This window comes from Macaca nemestrina, chromosome 5 (genome assembly GCF_043159975.1).
Source record: "Macaca nemestrina isolate mMacNem1 chromosome 5, mMacNem.hap1, whole genome shotgun sequence".
NCBI lineage: Eukaryota > Metazoa > Chordata > Mammalia > Primates > Cercopithecidae > Macaca > Macaca nemestrina.
This window is the reverse complement of record NC_092129.1, coordinates 78,437,199-78,455,224: the sequence shown is the minus strand read 5'-3', so window position 1 is coordinate 78,455,224 and position 18,026 is coordinate 78,437,199. Positions and strand designations below refer to the sequence as shown.

General features: G+C 41.1%; 1 protein-coding gene across 11 annotated transcripts in view; it reads right to left on the bottom strand.

Annotated features, from left to right (window-relative positions):
• Nucleotides 1–18,026, bottom strand: part of LOC105478755 (Scm polycomb group protein like 4) — a 120,583-nt gene that overhangs the window by 49,789 nt on the left and 52,768 nt on the right. The window lies entirely within an intron of this gene.

The window sequence follows — 18,026 nt, the reverse complement described above, 5'->3', positions numbered from 1 at the left end:
GTTTTATGGCAAACTCAATAATGGTAAATTTTAGAAATAATGGTAAATTTTACGTATTTTTTAGCAAAATTTTAAAAATTAATTTTAAGGATTCTTTGTTTTTTGTTTTTGAGATGGGAGAAAAAATAGTGTTTTAATGCTGATTAAAATAATCCAGTAGAGAGAGAAAAGTTGATTGTACAGAAGATTGTGTGGAGAACTGCTAGCATGAAAGGGCTTTGAGTAGGTGAGAGGGTAGGAGTGCATGAGGGAGGTCGTGGCCTAAGAAGAAACACATACTTTCCATCTATTGCAACAAGAAGGAAGACAGAATATAGAGGTTTGAATGCTGGGGTGGGTGGATGTGGAGGTGGGAGCTTGCCGAAGGTTTCTTCCCATGGCTTCCAATTTCCCCGAGATATGGAAGCTGAGTGGGAGGACAGAGGAGGTGGGTGTGGTCATGAACTGGGAGAGTAGGAGGGCTGGGGAGTGGAGCATGGCTGCTGAGTAGCATTGAGTGGGCACTGGGATGTGCAGAAATGAATGTGATATGAGATCAGTCAACAGCAAGCACATTGGCTGCACAGTGCTAAATGGGTGCTGAATTTGAGGCTCTCAAGGGAACCTCTATATTAATCAGAAACTATAATTAACAATAGAGATTTCATCTTATTCTGAGTGTGACATTTCAAAATTAAAGGACATATCCTGTAGGAATACACTGCTAAATATTATAAACATAATTTAAAAGAAACCTCAGTCATGGGAATGGGAGATCATAAACCTGCTTTGACTCAGTGACTCTGACTTTGGTGTGACTTCCTCATCTGCCAAGTGTCATGAGGGTGGTGGCCATCATGCCTATCTATGGAGGCCATGCACCAAGGGTCCCCTGACTGCTTTTCCAGGAATGATATCCCGCTTTCCATATCTTGTGATGGAGAGGCTGGTGGTGACAGAGTTCCTGAGGACTTCAGGCAGTGACTTCTGGGATAATCCTGGCTAACTCCTCCTTCACAAGCTTAAAGCCCTTAACTCCCAACACAGAGATAATAATGCTCACTGGGGAAAAATGGAATTGGCAAATTATTTTTTCCTCTATGGTCTTTAAGCAAATCACACAAAGATACTTGTGACTCTTCCCTAGAAAAATGACGATGATGATGATGATGACTAAAATGTAAGTATCCAGACACTGTTTACTGTTCATATAAACTTCCTAATGACTTTAACATCTAATGTTTTCTCACCATTCTAATATTTATCAGAGGCCAGGCGTATTGGCTCACACCTGCAATCCCAGCACTTTGGGAGGCCAAGACGGGAGGATTGCTTGAGCTCTGGAGAAAAGGCTGGGCAACATAGAGAGAACTCGTTTATACTAAAAATTAAAAAAATTAGCCAGGCATGGTGGCATGTGCCTGTTGTTACAGCTATTCGGGAGGCTGAGGCAGGAGGATTGCTTGAACCCAGGAGATCAAGGCTGCAGTGATCTATGATCATGCCACTACCCTCCAGCCTGGGCAACAGAGACAGACCCTGTCTCAAAAAAAAAACAAAACAAAAGTTACTAGAGAGGAATCTGTTCATTGAACCCACCTCAAATGAAGTAATGGAATTATAATTGGCTGTTATTTCTGTCCATTTCCGCCCAAGTGAAATTACAGGGATTAGATTAAATCGCCTAATTGCAAGGAAACCTTCTGTATTCATCCAATCCATAAAACAACTGCTAGACCTTTTGAATGAAAGAAAAAGTCACAAGCAACTATGGGTAGTATATGGCTTTTTAAAAATATCCTTTGCTAGATAATAAATCACTAGTAGAAATACCCTTTTGACTTAGCATTCAGAAATTTCAATCTCGTTGCTTAATATAAAGAATAAAAAGTAGCCTAGTGTAGAAAAGGGAGTCACCCATGATTTTAGAAAAGTCCTGAAATAGGAGAGCACAGATATGAGCCCACTGGCTAGAAACATTGCTATGGTGTGGTGAGGGGCCCAGTCCATCAGCACAAACCTCTCCCCAGTGGCATGGGGGGCTCCCTGTCTGTTGCAACCTATCCATCCTCTTCTCTGGCAGGGCATTTGTCTTTGTTGTTGTTGCCTTAGGTTTCTAAAAAAATGCTGTCTATTTTGTTTTTTAAATGAACAAAATAAAACAGAGTGCTGATACAGTGGTTTCTAACACCATTCTTTAATATAAGGAACAAAAACTCCTTGCAGACATGGCTGATTTTAGGACTAGGGTAGGGAATATGCAAGGGGAGCCTAGATCATCTTGTAATGCCGGAAAGTAAGACAATACTAAGCAAACAAAACACACACAATGGTGGGGATTGGTTACAGGGACACAGGTGCCAACTGAAAGAGCTCCCAATGGCCAAATTCGGACCAAGAGGAACAACAAATAAATAATGCAGTAATGGATTATAACTCAAAGTATAAAATAAATATTCATGAATCCACACAGACATAAATAGGTGGTTGACTCAGTAAATAAAAGGGAAAGAACAAACAACTCTCACAGGCATAAAAATTTCAAATTTATGTAGACATCCCACCCTCAAGTAGGTGAAACATAACTCCCTACTCCTTACGAATGGGCTGTGCACAGTGAGTACTTCCAAAGAGTACAGTATGGAAATGGAGGGGGAATGTAACTTTACAATGGAGAAACTTGATAAATAAGACTTCAACCATATGATTGAGGTCAACATCATCAGTGATAAGTCATGTCACTAGCATGTACTCTCACGATATGATGAAAATGCCACGTCACCTCTGGCATCTTCTTCCCCAAGCCCCCTAACCCTAGTCTAATCATGAGAAAAACATGAGACAAACTGAAATTGCAAAGCGTTTTACAAAATACCCAACCAGTACTCCTCAAAACTGCCAAAGTCATCACAAAAGGAAATTCTGAGCAACTTTCCCAGCCCAGAGGACCTTAAGGAAACATGACAACTAAATGTTATATAGTATATTGGACGGGATCCTGGAATAGAATAGAATAGGGAAAAGCTAATTAAGTCAGAGTAAAATATTGACTTTATTTAATAATGAAGTATTGTGACGGGTTCACTAGTTGTGACAAACATACCACAGTAATATGAGATGTTAACAGTGGGGGGAAACCAGGTGTGGGGTACGTGAGAATTCTCTGTTTTATCTCTGCAACACTTCTGTAAACTGAAAACTATTCTAAAATAGTGTTTGTTTTCAAAATATTAAAAACAGGATGTGGCAGAGTAAACTGGGTAAATGGAGAGGAGGAGAGAAGAGAGGCCTCTTCCTGGCAGCAAGAACTGGAAGGAGCTTACAGCGCAGAACGCCATGCTCTGACATACAGGAGCTAATCCTGGGCCTTCAAAGCCAACATCCCTGCCCAAGTGCAAGTACAGTTGCCACATTTATGTGAGATTCAAAACCTCAACCCAGCAGGTGTGGTGACCCCTCATCCAAGGCAGGGTCTGTGCTTTGCCTCATTAGAGAATACTGCTGGGACAAAGCGACAGGGCAAAGTGTCCCTACCAACTGGAGTCTCCACCAGAGGGACTGAGGAACCTGGAATCAGCTCATCTTTCTTCTCCATTTATAGAACCAAAATATGGGCCTGGGGAATTTCTGACTCCAGCTGTCATTTAAGGGAGGACCTTCTCTAAGACATTTGCTAGAACACCACTGGAAAGAATTGGGAGGGGATTTGGGGGGAAACTGAGATGTGCGGCCAAGAGGACACTAAAGGGGAGAGGGTCGGTTGATGTAAAACTCAAGGATTTTTCTAGAAATCGCTGGCTTTGGCAGTAACAGAAATGCTAGCTAAGCATTGTTTGACAGACTGGCAGCAAGAGGTGGATAATCTGAGGATGGAGAGTGTGGCTGAGGAAGGATGAGGATGTATAGAGGCTGCTGGCACATTCGCAGAGGGTAAGCCAACAAAGCAAAATTTTAAAATGTGTTTAGGGCACATGCAAAGGGATGCCAGCTTTGCATCTGGATTGAATGTCCAGCGTGGCCTCTTGCTGACTCTGACGCTCAGTACTTAGGCACTCAGGGCCTGCCTTTCCTCATCTGTAAAGATAATAGCCCTCACACAGGGATGTAGTAAGAATTAAATGCAGAAGTTTACATAATGCAAAGTGAGAACTCAATAAATGTTAATTGTCATGATTGGTGTTAGTATTATTATTGTTACTTTTAGAAATTCCAGAAATGCAAATAAGGCCCAGGTTTCTTGTTCATGCAGTGATGGCAGGAGGAGGAAACTGCCCATCTTTCCTGGAACCCATCTCCATTTTCCGTGCTTATCTCTTGGGGTCACATCTTCAGAAATCTCTGCAAAACCACCCTTTTTCCTCACACCTCGCAGATGATCCCCTCTGCAAATCATGTTTCCAATCCATCTTGAAATGGTTCCTAAGTGTTGCTTATGTAATAGCTATCCTTTCCAAGTGGCATCATTTAAGCCAAATCTAAAAAGGAAAAACAATAATTCATTCAATCAGACAGACACGTATTCAACAAAAACTTCTTGAGCACCTACTATGTGCCAGGAACTGTTCTAGGTGCTGAAGATTCAGCTATGAATGGGGAAGATAAACTTCTTGTTCTCGATGACAGCAACTACGTGACCAGGGTAGGCCTATAAAGGGGTGACATTTAAGTCAGGATCCGAGTGGCTAGAACTAGCCTGTTGTGACTGGAGAAAGCTTTCCAGGCAGACAGAACAGTTTGTGCAAACATTCTAAAGCTTTGCTTCTTCAAGAAACCAGAGTGGTTGGAACTGTGGGCAAGCGTCAGAATGGTGCAAGGTGAGGTCAAGCTAGGTGGTTAGGATGAGATAATGGCAGTTTTCTAAGTTAGTGTTATGCATTGAATTGTGTCTCTCTAAAAAGACGTATGTTTACGTTCTAATCCCCTGTACCTACAAATATTGGTTTTATTTAGACATAGGGTCTTTGCAGACGTAATCAAGTTAAAATGAGTGCATACTGCATTAGGGTTGGTCTTAACCCAATGACTGGTGTGCTTATAAGAAGAAAAAAACTTGATACAGACATCTGTTTGGAGAGAATGCTATGTGACAACAGAGGCAGAGATTGGAGTAATGTGTTGACAGCCAAGAAACAGCAGGATTGTTGGCAACCACTAGAAGTTAGGAAGAGGCAAGAAAGGACCCTCCCCTGGAGTCTTCAGAGAGAGAGCATGGCCCTACTGACAGCCTGATTTCAGTCTTCCAGCCTCCAGAAAGGATGTTTTAAGCCACGCAGTTGGTAGTACTTTGTTACAGCAGCCCTAAGGAAACAAATACAGTCAGGATAACAAGTTTGGATTTTATTCTATGAGTGATGGAAATAATTACAGGATTTTAAGCAGGGAAACACATAAGCTAGTTTTCATTTTGTGAAAATAAATATGGTGCTACGCCCAGTGGCTCACATCAGAATCTCTGAGTGCTGTTATCCTAGGAGGCTGAAGCAAGAGGGTCACTTGAGTTCACGAATTCAAGACCAGTCTGGACAAAATGGCAAAACCCTGTCTCTACAAAAAATACAAAAAAAAAAAGAAAGAAAGAAAGAAAGAAAAAAAACAACTGGCCAGCTGTGGTGGAATGCACCTTAGTCCCAGCTACTTAGGAGGCGGAGGTGGGAAGATGGTTTGAGCCTGGGAGGCAGAGGTTGCAGTGAGCCGAGATTGCACCACTGCACTCCAGCCTGGGAGACAAAGCCAGACCCTGTCTCAAAATAAATAAATACATAAATAAGGCTGCTGTTAGGCAGAATGGATGGGGAAGTGGAGGCAAAGTGCAGAAAAGAACACTGCTAAGGAGGTATCACGTTGTCTAGCTGAGAGACACTGGTGGCTAAACTAGGGTGGAAGTAGGAAGGTAGAAAGAATTGATTGGATTTAGGGTGTACTTTGAGATGGAACTGAAGTGACAGGTGACAGAAAGCACAACATCCAGGAAAATGTCTACATCTATTCACAAAATCTTTGCTGTAATAGTACATTTTTATTATGTTATAAAACATCAGCATTTATTTCCTTATTGCTGATTTGGTTAACTTACTAACTAGACTTATTATTGGGCAATAATACTGACTTTGCCTCTAAGTTTCAAAACATTCCTTCTCTAATACTAAAGTAATAAACCTTCAGAATGGCACAGTAAAATTTCTGTGCAGAACTTTGGGAGAGGCATGAAGAAAAGGAAATAATCCATAATTCCTGGACATAATTTCAGTCAACTACATGTTGCCACCGCACTGCAGAGCAGTGGCAAGAATACAGGTCTTAGAGATAACAACTGACATTCTAGTCCTGGTTCTGCTGCCAACTCACATGGGACTCTGAGCAACTCACTCAGCTCCTCTAAGCTTCATCTTCCAAAGCCATTAAATGGGTTACAGTTGTTCGTTTCTAAGCTTTTCCCAACTCATAATGTTGTGTGTGTAACTTTCATTAGATTATTTTTGAAAACATTAAAGAATTTGTGTCAAAACCAGTGTTAGTGCCGTATTTGGAATGTTAATGTAGCATTCTAAATTCTTTGAAGTCCTGTTTCTGGTAAGATGGAAAACTGGTTGTTAGGATCAATTGAAACTACTACAAATAAAAAATAAATGCAAATATGATTAAAAGTGTAGAGGAACTGACATATATAAAGAATAACCAGGCCAACATATAGGTGTAATCTGGACCGTGGGCATTGCTGTGAAGCCCAGGGCTCACCCTAAGAGCTACAACCTCAGGATAAGGGCACGCCAGCTGTAGACTTGTCCCATCTTCTCCTACCCCTATCTGGCTACAAGAAAAGTTGCCTTGACACTGAGGGAGGGGATTTGCAGAATCTCTGAGAAGATATTACCAGAAGCCAGATCTCACACAGATTTGCATCCCAAATTCACAGAACTTGGGTGATCAAGAAAACTTCAGGCTATGAATTTAGTTAAAAAATTACCCAATATGACAGTGTCTCAGGTGACTGGAAAGGCAAAAGAAAACACATCATCTCTGGAGAAAGGTTTCAAAGAAGTCTCAAAAATAATTTTTCAAGGTTGATGAATAACAGTCCAAAATACCCAAGCACACAAGGAAGCAAATGACTAAAGAAAGAATAAGCAATAAAAACACACAACAATAAAACCCCCAAAATATTAAGGTATTTCAATTATTGAACTTAAATTATAAAAACAACTATGATACTATGTATAAAGATATAAAGAACAAGTTTGAAAATATATCTGGGGAATAAAAGATGATTTAAAAAACAGTAAATTTGAAAAAGAAGCAAATTGAATTTTTGTAAGTGGGAAATACAGTAACTAAAATTAAGGGGTAAATGGATAGACTTAACAGCATTGTAAACATAGCAAAAGAGAAAATTAATGAGCTTGAAGATATGTCAGAAGAAATTACCCAGAAAGCAGCACAGAAACCAATAGATGAAAACTATGGAAAAGAGGTTAAAAGACACGGACAATATGAGAAGTTTGAAGCATTAGAGTTTCAGAAGAAAAGAATTTGGAAAATGGAAAGGAGATTATATTTGAAGAGATAATAGCAGAGAATTTTCCAAAACTGATGAAAGATTTCAACACACAGATTCAGGAAGCTCAGCAAATCCTAAATACGATGAATAAAATATAATTCCACATGTCAACACAATGAAGTGAAATTATAAAACACCAAAGACAGAGAGAAAAATCTTAAAATTAGATTAAAAATGCAGATTACTTTTCAAGAAACACCCAAATAAACTAGAAAAGTAGTTGAGTTCTCTACAACAATGAACCCAGAATATAAATATAATATCTTTGGTTTTTTTTTTTTTTTTAGACAGAGTCTTGCTCTGTCACCCATGCTGGAGTGCAGTGGTGCAATCTTGGCTTACTGCAACTACCGCTTCCTGGGTTCAAGTGCTTCTCCTGCCTCAGTCTCCCAAGTAGCTTGGATTACAGGCAGGCGCCATGCCAAGCGAATTTACATATTCATCATGTTGGCCAGGCTGGTCTTGAACGCCTAATCTCAAGTGATCTGCCCGCGTTGGCCTCCCAAAGTGCTAGGATTACAGGCATGAGCCACCACACCTGGCGAAATATAATATCTTCTATGTTCTTCAAGGGAATAACTGACAATCTAGACTTCTACACCCAGAAAAAAAAAAGTAGGTTTTTTTTTTCCAAAAGTGAAGGTAAAATAAAGATACTTCCAAACAACGAAAACTGAGAGTTTATCATTAGAGGACCTGTATTAGAGGAGCTGCTTTTCATTTTACTTCAGGCAAAATGAAAGAAATCCAGGTGGAAGGTCTGATATGCAAAAATAAAGACTTTTTTAGAAGTGGTAAATAATTAGGTGAATTTAAATGAAAATGACTATGTAGAACAATAATAATGATGACTGGATGGGCTAAAAAAGAAAAAATTAAAATGTATGGCAACAATAACATATAAGTGTGGGGGGCAGAATATAAATGGAATTAAAGTATACTACGGTCCTTGTATTATTTAGGAAAAAGCAAAAGTATGGTCAACTTTAGACAACTCTAATAAGTAAGCATGCTATAATTTTTAGAGTAACCGTTAATACAACAGAAAACAGAATGCTTGACCGCCAATGAATGAGAAAGAAAAAATTAAATAATAAAAAGTAACCCAAAACAAGGCAGAAAAGCCAGGTAAAAGGAATATATAGAATACAAAAAAAAAAAAAAAATCAGTATAGATTTAAGCCCAAATTTATTGGTAATTTTTAAAAATATAAATGGACTAAACATCTAATTAAAAGACAAAGATTGTCATATTAGATGTTATAGGTTGAAATGTGCCCCTCAAAAACATATTGAAATCTCAGCCCTCAGTACCTGTGAATGTGACCTTATTTGAAAATACAGTCTCTGCAGATGGTCGACTTAAGATGAGGTCATAAGTCTGAGTCTTAATCCAATGTGACTTGTATCCTTATACAAAATGGAAATATGGATGGAGAGGCAGACACACACAGATGGAAGATGATGGGAAGACATGGGGAGTAAGCTATCTACAAGCCAAGGAAAGCCTGACACTATCAGAAGCTGGGAGAGAGACATGGAACAGATTCTTCCTTACAGACTCAGAAAGAACCAACACTACCTACACCTTGATCATGAACTTGTAGCTGCCAAAACTCTGAGACAATAAATTTCTGTTGTTTAAGTAACCTAGTTTGTTGCATTTTGTTACATCAGCCATAGAAAATAAATGCACTCGATTTTTTTTTTTCCAAGGTCTCACTCTGTCACTCAAGATATAGCACACTGGCACGATCATGACTTACTTCAGCTTTGAGTTCCTGGGCTCAAGCAATCCTTCCACCTTAGTCTCCCAAGTAGCTGGGACTACAGTTGTGCACCATCATAGTTGGCTAATTTATTTATTTTTTGTAGAGGCAGGGTCGTGCTATGTTGCCCAGGCTTGTCTCAAACTCTTAGGCTCAAGTGATCCTGCTGCCTAGCCTCCCAAAGTGCTGGAATTACAAGCATGAGCCATGATGCCCAGCCTAGATTTTTGCTTTTTCGATTATGTTCCCCTTCCTTTCCTTCCTTTCTGTTATGGACTGAATGTTTGTGTCCCTCCAAAATTCATATGTTGAAGTACTAACTCCCAGTGTGAAGGTATTTGGAGGTGGAGCCTTTGGGAGGTAATTAGGTTTAGATGGGGTCATGAGAGTGGGCTCCATGAAGAGATTCATGTTCTTTTTTTTGTATGTTTTTGAGACAGAGTCTCGCTCTGTCACCCAGGCTGGAGTGCAGTGGCACCATCCCAGCTCACTGCAACCTCCATCTCCCAGGTTTAAGCAATTCTCCTGCCTCAGCCTTCCATGTAGCTTGGATTACAGGCACCTGCCATCATACTAGGCTAATTTTTGTAGTTTTAGTAGAGACAGGGTTTCACCGTGTTGGCTAGGCTAGTCTCAAACTCCTGACCTCAAGTGATCTGCCTGCCTCAGCCTTCCAAAGTGCTGGGGCTACAGAGGTGAGCCACCACGCCCAGCCGCATTGCCTGAATTTTTAAAATCAGAATTAGAAAAACAGGATGAAGAGAAAAATAAGCAATGAATGGATGATTCTTATTTTCTGGAAGTTTCTACTGAAACTTCCTGGCCAGGATTAGTGTTCTTAAAAGAAGAGGAAGAGAAGTCAGAGCACTTGCTCTCTCTGCCATGTGAGGACACAGTAAAAAGGCAGCCGTTGCCAAGACAGCCCTCACCAGAACTGAATCCTGCTGCACCTTGATCTTGGACTTTACAGCCTCCAGAACGATGACAAAATTATTTTCTGTATTGAAGCCACCCAGGCTATGGTATTTTGGTATGGCAGCCCAAGCTGACTAAGATAACTCCCCACCTCTATTTAAGGAAGACTAACTTTGTCCATGTCCCTGCCCATAGCTTTCCTTGTGGACACATTTCTCCTTGGAACTCACATTCTTTCTTCATACAAAACTCCCTTGGGGTTCTGAGGAGATGCTGCAGGGGAGCAAAGTTAGAAGAAATTGAATAACTCACCATGTTTAACCTCAAACTTTAGTCTAAAAACTTGCCTGCTGGAAATGCAAATTGGTTCCAATAACAAGAATCTTGTGGCCAGTGACCTAATTTCATTCCTAGGAGTCAGCCCGTAACTGGGTCTACTCATACCTTTTTCCTTCTGCACTTGGGGGAGATATTAAACACCCAAGAGATGGAAGGGCTGGTACCGTTTGGCCTTGAGGTCAGCTTTGATCAATTCTGGGATTCTAATTAAATAATCATTGCACTAACACTTTCTTAGGAAAGTAAAATTACCCAAATAGAATAGATTGCCTTCATCACAGTGAAAGCAGAAGGAGATGCTTGGAGGTGGAAGTGGAATAGCCCACCCTTTCTTGTGCCTTTCAGAGACGCAAAAGAGGTGGGATAGGATTCGGATGCTGGGGCTTTCTCCCACCAACTCTTTGTTGGGTTCAGATGCTGGTCTGTATCCAGAGAGGGGCTGAGACTGGTGAGGAGGTGGAGAGGGCTCCTGCTCTGCCTGAGGTGGGAAGGAATGGTTTCATTTCCTCCTCACTGAAGGAACCCAAGAGAGGAGAGAGTGAAGCTAGTATTCCATGGGTACCAGGAGAGAGAAGGAAGAAAAAGAAAAACAAAAAAGTACTATCTGATATGGTTTCACTGTGTCCCCATCCAAATCTCATCTTGAATTGTAGCTCCTATAATTCCCACGTGTTGAGGAGGGACCCAGTGGGAGATAATTGAATCATGGGGTTGATTTTTCCCATATTGTTCTCATGGTAGTGAATAAGTCTCACCAGATCCTATGGTTTTTAAGGGGAAACCCCTTTTGCTTGACTCTCATTCTCTCTTGTCTGCCGCCATGTAAGACATACCTTTTGCCTTCCACCATGACTGTGAGGCCTCCCTGGTCACATGGAACTCTGAGTCCATTAAACCTCTTTTTCTTTATAAATTACCCAGTCTCAGATATCTCTTTATCAGCAGCACGAAAACAGACTAATATACTGTCCTTAAATAAAGAAGAATTCAGAAAAACACCTATCCATGAGAGTCATTTAACGGAAGCTGTCTGCTATGGCCTGCAATCCTAACAATCTTTAGTAGAAACCACACATTTCAAGAACTGCTTGGTGTGACTGGGTTTCTTACAGAAACTGGTGAGGGGGTCAAGTTCTGTGCATCAGTGGCAATGGGATCAAAACCGTCAGCCCAGCTGATGAGAGCGGGGACATGGACCATCCGGGTACCAGCATCCTGAGCCCAGCAGAACTCTGATCAGCCAGGGGCTGGAGCCAGCTTGTACTAGTCCATGAGAGAGGATTGTTACATCTTCAGGAGTATTGCAAGTGGATTGTTAAACACAGCCCTTATTAAAAATTATGAGGCGGAGCTTGCAGCGAGCTGAGATTGCACCATTGCACTCCAGTCTGGGCAACAGAGTGAGACTCTGTCTCAAAAAAGATTTTAAAAATAAAAATTACAGTATATATACTTACAAGTTAATAAAGTTTGTAGGGAGTCTCTGAACCTGCTCTGGCTCAGGAGGCTGCCCCATTCACAAATCTTTTTTACTTAGTGAAACTAAACAAACAAACAAATAAAACGTTTGTTAAAAACAAAAGTAATAAATACTGACAACTCATCACTTTCTAATTTTACGACTGCATCTGTATTTCCAAGGGTTTGCTGCTGTACATCTTTTCCCAAATCCATATTCAGGGACATCACATTGGTGGCTCAATATTGGCCATGAAGGGAATATTTACACCTTAGAATCTACAAAATGCTGTGAATTAGAGCTGGGCTTATTATTATGTTGATTTATAGACTTTAAAAAGTGACGGAGAAAATTCTAAAAATGCCAATTAAACTTAAAAGCATGTCATGTCTATAGCTGTTACACTGTGAATAGCACAAAAAAACTTAAATTCTTTTTTGTCTTCAAAAACTATTATCCAATCCAGGCACGGTGGCACATGCCTGTAGTCCCAGTTGCTTGGGAGGCTGAGGCAGAAGGACTGCTCGAGGCCAAGAGTTCAAGGTTGGCGGGGTACAGTCCTCACACCTATAATCCTAGCACTTTGGGAGGCCCAAGTGGGCGGATCACCTGAGGTCAGGAGTTCAAGACCAGCCTGGCCAACATGGTGAAACCCTGTCTCTACTAAAAATACAAAAATTAGCCGGGTGTGGTGGTGCACACCTGTAATCCCAGCTACTCAGGAGGCTGAGGCAGGAGAATTGCTTGAACCTAGGAGGCGGAGGTTGCAGTGAGCCAAGATTGTGCCACTGCACTCCAGCCTGTGCGATACTGTGAGACTCTGTGTCCAAAAAAAGAAAAAAAAAGGAGTTCAACGTTGCAGTGAGCTATGATCTCGCTCCTGAATAACCACTGCACTCCAGCCTGGGCAACATAGCATAATTAAACCCTATCCAAATGAAAAACAAAACTATTATCGAATTTAGCAAGGAAGTCATTCGCAATCTTGACTAACAAGGAAAACTCTGACATACAGCCTCACTGTTTACGCTCATTTTACTCTTTTAACATGAGTGAAATAACAACTAACATTCATGTCAGAGCTACGCTCAGAGTGCCGGCTGTAAAACATTTACCAGCCTACCACTGCCTCACATCCACCACTGAGCCTCAGCCCTGACCCCTGTTCCAGCCCTGGGTGCATGGGCATTGGGGGGTAGGCAACAGAAGACACAGGAGAGACAGTCCCTACCCTAGGTGCTGCACAATGTTCAACCCAAGGAAATGGCCCCTGCCTTGTGACTGTGTCATAATTTCCCCCACAGACCACAGACGGCAATCCATACCTACCATCAGCAAGAGAGGGGCCCTGGGAAGAGGCACAGGAATGGTATTAGGTAGCCACTCTTCCCATCTGTACCACTAAGCTATCTTTTTTTCTTTTTTTGAGACAGAGTCTCACCCTGTCACCAGGCTGGAGTGCAGTGGTGCGATCTTGGCTCACTGCAACCTCCGACTCCCTGGTTCAAGTGATTCTCCTGCCTCAGCCTCTCCTGACATGAGTAGCTGGAATTACTGACACGCGCCACCATGCCCAGCTAATTTTTGTATTTTTAGTAGAGACAGGGTTTCACCATGTTGTCCAGGATGGTCTCGATCTCCCGACCTCATGATCCACCCACCTCAGCCTCCCAAAGTGCTGAGATTACAGGCATGGGCCACCACGCCTGGCCTATTAAGCTGTCTTTAATGTCTGTAATACAACTCCAAGCAATACAACATCTGGACTGCCACAGAACCAGTGATGCCAGTTCAACAGTTCTAATGAAAACATGTTTAGAAAGAGGCTTTAAACAAATGTTGAGACAAACAAACAAAAACCCTTTCTACTTAAATTTGAATATTCTCTTACTTGAGATTTTTGTGAACTTGACTCTCTTGTTACACAGAGCAAAGAACCCCTACTTTTTCGGAAAAAAAAAATAAGGAAGAGAGAACAAAACAATCCAAAGTACTGAAGGATTACAAAACATTGCATTTACTCATATTAATTAGAAAATTACTTTATCAAGTGAATTTTCCAGTTAACTAAGCCTGTCCTTTAGGTACTCAACAGTAGCTGCTAGCTGTTCCCAAATACCCATTCTCCTTTCTTCCTTTAATAATGGACTTCCTGAATTTTAGCTGATTGCTCGGTAACGAGCACTGCATTTTCTAGCTTTCCTTGGAGCTATGGGTGGCCGAGTGACTAACTGCTGGCCTGGGGAATGCAAATTGTAATAGATGTGCGACTTCGAAAGTTGAGCCCTTCAAGGAGACAGGCGTGCCCTCTGCTAGCTCTGTGTTCCCATTCTGTTGTCTAAAACAGTGGGACAGTGGGACCTGGAGCAGCCATATTAGACCAGGAGGTAGAAACTGTGTGTTAACAATGGAAGACCTGGCAGGGCCCGGTGGCTCACACCTGTAACCAGCTCAGCGCTTTGGGAGGCTGAGGCAAGAGGATCTCTTGAGCCTAGGCATTCAAGACCAGTCTGGGGAACTCGGTGAGACTTCTTCTGCACAAAAAAAAAAAAAAAAAAAAAAAAAGTAAGGCATGGTGGCGTGCATCTGTGTTCCCCACAGCTCAGTTGCTTGACCCGGGAAGGTCGAGGCTACGTGAGCTGTGATAGTGCCACTGCACTCCAGCCTAGGTGACAAGCAACAATACAGGAACAGCCCGGGTCCCCACCCCACGGAGCCATCATACCAGCCTTCCCACACTTTAACATGAGGGAGAAATTAGCTTCTTTTTTCTTTAAAGCCACTATTATTTGGCCCTTGTAACAGCAGCTGAATTTGTATCCCGAATGACACAATTACCCACATTTTAAGTCATTTTGTTGTTAACATTTCAAGGATGATATCCTTTCTAGAACATGCCACACCTTTCTTAACTCATTAAACAGAGCAGACAGAACATTGTTTACTCTTTTTTAACTTGAGAAGCCTAATTGCTGTTCTGAACAATAATACAAGGCGATGGCTGAGGAGTGGAGGGCTGCTGCCTCCTGCGGGCTTGGTTCATTTATGCCTAAGTCTTGCAGTTTTTCTGCAGTTCTTTCCTCTCACTCTCAAACTATCAAGGATCAAATAAGAAATACACATAAAATTCTTCCACCTGGAACCTCAAACGTAAAAGTATTCAATAAATATTTTGTTTGATTATGATTGCTATTAGTATTATTATTACTTTGTATTGGGGACAAACAGCTATTTTTCAAAACTCAGCACTTGTTTCTTCTGCTTAAATAAAAATCCCAACCAGGAAGACACAGAAGATTGAAATCCCACTATTAGAGTCATTATAACCAGCTGCCTCAACAGAATGGAAACTACGATTTGTTCTTAGTGCAGCCCCTCTCTGTTTCTTTAAAAATACGTTGGTGGTCTTTTTGGTCATGAAATGTAAGGAAAATCTACCTATTGATCTTGGAGAGTCTCTGAACTAAGGACCTCAACCAATAGCAGATGTTTCAAATGGAGAGGTAAATGCTCTCTTTGATAATGAACAAGGCTATTTTCATGGTAGTCAGAGTATGGCTCTTTATAGAACATACGATGTTCAGAGGTTTTGCTTTCTTTGACCAGGGCAAGAAGCGGGCAGTAGCACCATAAAATGTGATACTCTTCCAGCTGTGAGCCTGCCCCAGCCATGTGGCTGCAAGCCTGGGGCCAAGAGGGAGATGGCCAGATGGGCCCTGGGAGGGGGCCTGAACTATGAACTCTAGAGCATTGATACCTGACCAGCAGTGTAACCCTCCCTTATCTGCCTGCAATTCACTCATGTTATCCTCAAGACTCAGGAAGCAGTTAAGTGTCACAGCCTGTGTTACATGTTCTTGGGTCTTGAAGGGAGGTCTTGGACAAGAGAGAGTTCCCACATGTGCACAGAGGTGATTGACAGAGCAGCTGGGGCAGCACCAGGCAAGAAGTGACAAATGTCAACCAGTATAGACTTGTTACACGGTCAACACAATGAGGCGTCCTCAGAATCTCTTGGAGAAGAGCCTGCCAAAGACTCAGAAACATACTATTTCATTATGATGCTATTATTAACATCAATATATCATTGTAATAATGTTATTGATATGATAAAATTATGTTATGTCTTATTTTATAAGATTGATATTATTGTATTATTTCTCTCTTGTTAGTATATTATCATCTCATTACAAAAGTAATTATTATTCTCCCAGTGTCCAGCTGTGTATAGAGTCTTCTCCCCCAAAATACCTTCCCCTTCAAATCTAAGGCTACTAACTAGCTGTAATTGAGCTTGCAAGAAACATGTTAACAAAAAATGTAAACAAATTCTGATGGAAGGCCTGGAAGCATTTTCTTAGCAATGAAATACAAGATCTTTAAAAGTTAGACCAAGTAATATCTTACTTTGTTTGGTCAGGATTTTTTTTAACAACTTCTGGCTCCCCAACTGTGTCCCAGATAGTTAAAATTGTCAAATTAGTGGCCATTTGGCAAATGGAGTGAAACTGTACAATTTCTGAGCGGCTCCTTCACAATTAAAGTCCTGTCATTAATGGTAAAATGGGGTGTCCAGGTCTAGGAAATTGTCAAAATAAAACTGGGGAGATTAACAGGTTGCCAATTTTATTTTGCCAACAAAGAACATTTTTTAAAATTACTAAACACTATTAACATACAACATTAATAAAACAAAACATTTTACCGCCAAGATAATAGGAAGCAGATATTTCAGAATAAAGGGTCATCGTTTAAGAGGAATCATTGGAACTTTATGAAGACTTTCAAATGGCTATTGTTTTTCTTATGTCACCACAGATGGGTGGGAACTTCACTCAGACTGCCACCTGGTTTGGAACTATTATTCTAGAACATTAAGCCCATATCTTGGGAAGCCGTCTGGGAGTTGTTGGCCTAAAATTATTTCCATACATTTTCCTAAATATATGGGAAGTGGATTCAAGGAAGAGCGGTGGTCTACTTCCCACAAGAGAAATTCTATGAGGAATCGGGAAGAGACTGCCTGCTTTGGGCAGAGCCCTGTATTATCAGCCAACCAACCCCAAAGATTTCTTCCTGATCTGAGTTGTCTCTGAGTGTCACCAGCACTGGAAACTACCCTTCTGAGGAGACAGGAAAAATTGGGAAATCAGGTTCATTTCATGGAATGAATTTTTAATCCTTCCTGGCCCCGGGAATGCTGAGTCTGTTGGTAATTTTCATTCTTGGGTCACAGGCCCCAGGAGAGTGGGAGAAAGGCCAAATAGGAGAGAGAAGTCTTCAGTATGTTTCTTCGGATCCTGGATTTACTCCCTGGATCTATAAACAGAAAGGCCGCCCTGCTCCAGCCCTCCAGATGCAATTCCCAGAAGCCAGCAACTGCACAGGTAGCTGAGGGGGTGAGACTGGTGCTACGCCGGTTTCAGAGACAGTTCTAAAGCTGGCATGCACATGAAAGAAAGGAGATTCTTGTTGTTAGAAAAACAACCAGTGAGAGAAAACTTTACCTCATGAGATAGCTGAGTAAAAGCTTCTTTTACTAAAACCAATGACCCCAAACTAACTTGGAGGAGCCTTCCTCCCACCTACTGATTTTATTTTCCAGCATTTTATTTCCAGAATTTTATTTTCCAGCATTTGGAAGAACTATGGAGAACCAAAGGGATAAAGGTTGAATTCATTACCAACTCTTCCAGAAGCTCTTTCTACTGACCTGAAATAATTTCCATATATTTTCCTAAATATATGGGAGTTAATTGCCAATTTGCATTCTGGTTTCAGTATTCAGATCTCAAGATGGAAACATAAGCCTTTATTTCACGAAAAATAGATGAAGGAAAACTTCTGAAGCTCATTTTCTAATGCCCAAAAGGTTTGTGAAGAACAAGTGTAACATTTTTTTCCTCTCTAGTAGCCTATTCAAAAACATCTTAGAGAAGCAGCCCTCCCTTGGGTTTGAGCTGGTTTATGATTGTGGTTACATCAGAGGATTTATTCTCCATCCTAGCCT